This window comes from Amblyomma americanum, chromosome 1 (assembly GCF_052857255.1).
Source record: "Amblyomma americanum isolate KBUSLIRL-KWMA chromosome 1, ASM5285725v1, whole genome shotgun sequence".
Taxonomy (NCBI): Eukaryota; Metazoa; Arthropoda; class Arachnida; order Ixodida; family Ixodidae; genus Amblyomma; species Amblyomma americanum.
Genome location: NC_135497.1, coordinates 331,079,651 through 331,086,306, shown reverse-complemented (window position 1 = coordinate 331,086,306; position 6,656 = coordinate 331,079,651).

Sequence of the window (6,656 nt, the reverse complement as noted above, 5' to 3'; positions counted from 1 at the left end):
TTTCGGTTGTTGGTGTGTTTATAGAACTTATGCAGAAACCTATTTGACCTGTTCATACACGGCATATCTAAACGGAGGAAAAAAACAAGGTGATGCAAGGGATATGAAAGATACATAGATAAATACAAAGCGTACAAAAGATGTCACGTGTGCATAGACGCGCAACCAGAATAATGAAATTACAAAAAATTGATGTTCAAAACAAGACATGAAATACTAGATTAAAGAAAGTACAGTTGAGTGAAATAATGCCGCACTTTTCTGCGTGAAATATTTTTGTTTTTTTTTACACCGATTCCTTATAACAGGACGATTGTTCTTTGAAGATTGCAGCCTGATATCGGTGCGAAATCGAGGAATGATCCACTCCTTGAAATGACGCACACTGTCATGTTTTTCTTCTCGCGTAATAATATGGCTCTACAGGGCACGGTCTAAGGATTTGAACTGGCTAAAGCTCCTCTATGCCACTTGTGTTCCTAAGTGAGAAAAAGAAGCAGTGGTGAATTCCATTCCGAATACAAAATTTGTTCGTTAAGCAGCACCGAAAGTTCTTCATGTTGCACTCTTTCGGAAATTAAAAAAGAAGTACCACAGAAAATGACTGCACCCTCACTGTTTCTTTGCCTACACGGATTCGTGGTAGAATCTGAGGCGACATCCCAAAGAACTCAATTTCGAACTCAATTACGAGTGTTTATACATGAAGTAACGCGGGCAAGGAAAAAGGCCCACAACAGCCGAAATGCTCAGGAATTTGCCATTCAATGGTATATAGGCACTTTCCCATTCAATGGTATATAGACCCCTTATTCACTGACTAAACTTATTCAATTTTTCACACAAGCGGCCATGCTGGGAAAATTAATGCACGCGAAGAAACAGTATTCCAGTAGCAAGGATCACGGCAAAAATTCGCGCGCTTGTCTAAGCGGCTTGTCGCGACCTGAACTGTGGAAACTTCGTATCAGCGAGGCGTGTTGTTTCACTGTGGCACCCTTAAGGTCAGATGCAAGCAATATATACACAAGTGACGAGTTTACAAACATAAAAGAGCACCCGGATTCAAACCTGACCGCGGCGGCCGCGTTTCGATGGAGGCGAAACGCAAAGGCGCCCGTGTTCTGTGCGATGACAGGGCACGTTAAAGATCCCCAGGTGGTCTAAATTATTCCGGAGACCTCCACTACCGCACCTCTTTCTTCCTTTCTTCTCTCCGTCCCTCCTATATCCCTTCCTTTACGGCGCCGTTCAGGTGTCCGCCGAGATGTGCGACAGATATTGCGTCATTTCCTTTCCACAGAAAGAAATTTACAAACACCAAGTGCACTTGCGGATGGCGAGGTTCCCAATCATCGTCTGCCACGGTTTGATTAGCCAATCAAATCCCAGTCGTATACACATAAAATGCTTCGAAGAAGTCTACCTTACTCGATATTCAATTTCACATGCGTCAATATTCGATTTTACATAATCGATTCCTTGTAATTAACTACATTTTGTGTAGATTTGTAACCAATCGATTTCTTTTTCAAACGGTAGCGTTTGGGGGCATTCAGTTAACGTTATGTTACCGTTTACCGGTAATAAATTACTTCTTTGCAAAAAAGGCTACCGGGGCGAAGCGTCCGTGACGATACGATTGCGTTAAATAGTTCGGCGGCTCACAAAAGTGAGCATGGCTGCCTGGCGTGTAGCGTTTTCCGCGGTCTTCCTTCCTAGTGTAACTGGTGCCATCTATGGATTCTTCTTGCAATACGTCGTGCCCGGCTGATTCGTTGTGATAAAAAAAAACTGCTTTTTCCTTGAACTGTTAGAAACAGCGCCGAGATGGCGTGGAAGATGAGAAGGGATATTTACAAGACGGGCGCCGACTACCAACTGATTTATTTAGTTTCAAAGGGGCATAGGTATGACCATCACCCATGCAAAACATCTATCACACGATCCAGCGATAAACCTTATTGCCCCGTACAGTCTTTGCTTATTAACTGGACATACCACAGTTCTCCGCAGTAAAAAACAAGAAATATGACATAAAATCGGCTTATAATCTGGAATAAAGAAAAATATCCTGTTTTTATCAACGCCGAATTGTATATCTCTTAGCCAGGCTTCGTCGAACTAGAAAAAGGAAAAAGGCGAAAACAAGGAACCAGTGTAGACAAAACAATTCATAGCAATGCAGTGTCAAAAATGAAAAAGTCGACCCCTGTCAAAGGGTCATCAAGACATACGAAAATCGCAGAAAAGATGGCAGTGGAATCTCTAATTTACAGCGGCTATCAGTAAGCGCAGTGAAATTAAACCAGATTTTACTCATGCTGACCAGGCCAGAGGCAAAAAATTCGTTGCAGGCAATTCGATATCTCTTAACTGCGTTAAGGTGAAAGCTGTTCGCGACTCATTGCACTGATTTGAATTTGCCGCGCTTGAATTCATTTCACGACAGAGGAGAAGAGCTGCTGGCCGAAGCGTGCAGAAAGATCACGGGACATAACGACGCGCTGCGCCGTGATGTCACGAGATCTTAATGTCACGTGGACCTTAGGTAACATGACCATGTGATGTCACGTGATCTAAAGGTCATGAGGCCTAAAATGTAACAAACGGATGCCAGTATGAGCCATTGAAAGCCATTGAGCCATTGAAACATGCCTTAATAAAGCATGTTTCCGTGTTGTGACTGTAACGGCGATTGTGCGATCACTGTCGAGTGCGGTCCGGTGGTACCACGGAGACTGCATCTGCGACATTGTTCCACATGCTCACATTATGCCCCCCCCCCCCCCCCCAACTTCCACTGAAGATCAGCGTGCTCTGCCCGTATCTCTCAGCGCCTATACTTTCCTTAATGTGAAATAACTTGTGGTTGCCTTGCCGTGAAGGCCACCTCCAATATAACTGACCGGACATCGACCTTCACCCAGCCCTTAATTCTAACTACTGGGTCTCAGCGTGTGCTTTGCAGATTAGGCCATCAACTGAACCATATAAGCGCAACCTTCACGTGCGCACGATGATGAAGCCTGGGTTTTGCCGACGCTCCTAAAATGCCGGCACATGGTTCGAGCCCCGCATTTTCTTCCTGAAAACAGTTCTCAGTAATCAAACAACGCCACGAACCAAAGGAGCCGCCGCGGAGGCTTAGTGGTTAAGGCGCTCAGCTGCTGGCCCGAAAGACGCAGGTTCGATCCCGGCCGCGGCGGTCGAATTTCGATCGAGGTGAAATTCCAGAGGCCCGTGTACTGCGCGATGTAAGTGCAAGCTAAAGAACCCCAGGTGGTCGAAATTTCCGGAGCCCTTCACTACGGCGTCTCTCATAGCCTGAGTTGCTTTGGAACGTTAAACCAGCATAAACCATAAACCAACGAACCAAAGGCCAGTACAGTTGTCAGCAGTTCTAAGATCGGTTACGGAGCGCCTACGAGACGATTGGCCGGATGGGTTAGGAGGAGATGAGACATGTTTCTTCGCAGCGGAAGTAACGTTAAAGTAGGCAGTGTGAGGTTTTCAAATTTCGTCGATATATGCACAGACCGGCCTGAGAACCACATAGTTCCGCAGTGTTCCGTCTCTCTCATTGGCTACAGCCTGTGTGCCCAAGCGTGCGCCGATGCTTCCGTCTCACCCACGAAGAGCAGGGGTTAGGCTGGGCTACAGCTTTGTTACCCAGTAAAAGACGAGCCTTTTACAGGGTTGAGAACTGCGACGTGGGCAGTAGAAGGTGCGGCGCCCGTGTGTATAACGTGCCTCACCTTGCGTCGATGAAATCGGGCGAACACACGCGCGCATTCAAAGCACAGCTTACAAGCTGCTTGCGTAGGCGCTGTATGTGCGTTCAGCGCTGTTTACGTTCTGCCGTTTGCACTCCACAGTTCGGAATAAGCATCCACGGCTGATGACCGCTCAGGCCGTCCTCTTTCCTCGTTAAGCAATCGGTGAAAGGAGTAAGATAGTGTCCCTCGAAGCATTCCTCCTCCGTCGTCTTCTTGGCGCATTTTCCAGCTTCTAACACTTGGGTACGGATTCTTCGAGCCACTTTCTTTGAACCACTACTTTGTGCAAAAGAAGGTGTTAAAAGGGCGTTTCGCGTCGCTTGGAACCTTTCTTGAGCTCTGAGAATTAAATAGTCTTGCTTTGATTCACAACTTCAGCGTTTCAAAATTTTTACAAACACAATTTACTTCTAAAACCTTTCGCAATCACTAGAAATATTGTCTTGCTTCTTCTCACCTGGTCTTTTTCGAAATGGCCGTGAACGCGGCAGCACCATAACGTAAACGCAGTAGACTACTTGGTGAAAAATGCCACAACGTCGTGATAAGTTGTTCTTCGGAGCCACGTGACGTTATGCGAACATGCGTACAGCACACAACACACTTTGAAATAAAGGGAGAAAAGCAACTTTTCTTGCGCTGGCAGTGTGATACGTGCGTCGCTACTTCAGGGCCTTACAGGGGCGCTCATTCTTCCATCCGGAGTGCGGACTGGCGGAGAAGAAACACATGTTGGGCAGCGGTGACACTTCACTGAGTGCCATGTTTAGCGCCGCTGACTGTACAAATGGCCTATAGCGGGCGTTTGCTGACAGCGCTTGGATGACTTTACGTTCGTCCACGCCGGGGCTGCGTGCAGCGGCTCCGTGCTGCAAGAACTACAGCGCGGATTTCTAGCCGCGTCTTTAGAAGGACTTAAGTTGTCTACGTGCCATTCGCTACGCAATTGGTGCGGTCTAGGAGCGGCGCCCGAGTCTCCGACAGACACAGCTAAAACGGTGTAGTGAGCTCGCAGTTTGGCTGACTTTGCAGCCGAATTCGGAGTACTGTATAAGGCGACATTTCGCCGGAACCAGTTTCAAACCTATCCGCCAAGGCCAAGAAATTGAGGTCCTCCGCTGGTATGCATTCAAATCTCCATGCGTGCGGTACGGCGAGTTGTGTCTAGTGTTGTTCACATGGCCACCCACGCCGATAGTTACTCGCTCGGCTTCAAGTTGAGCACTGCCTACTTGTGATACACCAGCCTTGTGCATAAATGGAGGTGAGCGTTCAATGCACAATTCCGGTGCAAACTGCACTCTACGTTCGGTGGATCTCCGCGGGAATTTCCTGAAGCGCTTTATTCGCTTCGCGTTAGTGCGGGGGGCTTAAGTATGGACCGTATCTCACGATATAGCTTCACAGTGGTTGGCGTGAATGGCACGGAGTTTAGGACTCCATTTCGATGACTGCCACCGGTAGGATTGCTCCCGCAGTAGAAGTCATAAGCACATGGCAGGCCGCACATGAACTTAATGAATGGACTTCCAGGCCTGGTCGCAGCGGCTTATACAATGGGCTTGCGGAACCGAAGTCAGCATTTCGATTCTTGGCAGTGTGGCCTGCATCTTGAGAGATCTCTTGGGCTTTCAGTTCAGTGTTTATTTCCAGAGATTTCACCAATGCATTCTTCCGGCAGTTTGTTTGCAGGGCCGGCGTTCGTCGGCTGCTCCCTGCTGGTCGTATTCTTATGCCACGTCGTATTCATCCAGCACGGAAGTACCTGAGGAAACTTTCTCGCCAGCTTTCGTCGCTGTTGTAAGCTGGCGTTGGTGGTAGACAATGCTTCATCGCCTAAGTTTACGTGCGTCTTGTGAAACGGTATTATGCTGCGCAGCGTCTTTAGCAGCGGGTATTTTGAAGGATACCGTAAGGTGCTGCGGTTGCAGTGACTCTCTGGCCCTGGTGGCGGGATGTAGCCCACGAGCTTCGCGGATCCAATAAGAGCCCCCACGAGTGATACGAAGCCGGCTACGTCCTTCACGGTTGCTTCTTCCGCCGTGGAGATACCGTAGATGGACGGTGCGATCTCGGTCCATAGGGAGTTCGTGGAGCCACTGCGACTTTGTGCTACCTTTCCCAGCACTACTAAAAGGTGCCGCAGGCAAGAGAGTCGATCTTCGGGGAGCCGCAGCAACCCCAGTAGCACTGCGTCTATGCCGGCCTCCTCCCGGTACCTCACGAGGTACCTGGCGATGGGCAAGGGCAACAGGGCGGTCGGAAGTTTCTGGAGCCACTCCTTCAGCAGAGCTGCCACTGTGTTCGTGGTGGCAGACATGAGCTCCAGGTTAGCAGCTTCAAGGGACTTGCAGTGATTTAGAGAAACCTTGAGGAGCCAAATGCTTTGGCGAGGCGCGTCCCACTGAAGCCGTCCTTCTATAGATGCGCGGAGCACTAGCTCGGATACAGACTGGTTCAAAAACCAGGGATTACGGCGTCCTGGGATAGGCAGCGACTTCGACTGAAGCTGCTGGCTCAATTCCAGCCCGAACACAGGCAACACTTCAGACGGTAGCATCTATCACGCTGTAGGCGTCACCTTGATTCCGGGTGGTTTTAGCCCCAGCTTGAGGAGTCGAGAAGCTGCCAGCTGTCTTTCCTTTCCGCAGGTTTGAGGATATCTGAAGGCTGCGCTGCATGTCTTACGCGACATTCAGTCTTCCGAGTTTGAGGGAGGGCCTGGAAAATTATGGGGCTCCTGCCGACCGCTCGACGAACCATTCGTCATCCTGTTCGCTCTCGTGACACCCATCCAAGTGCAGAAGTAGCCAAAAATGTTGTCCTGTATGAATTCATTCATGTCCCTGAATTTAAACCCGTTTTAAATCAGGTGGT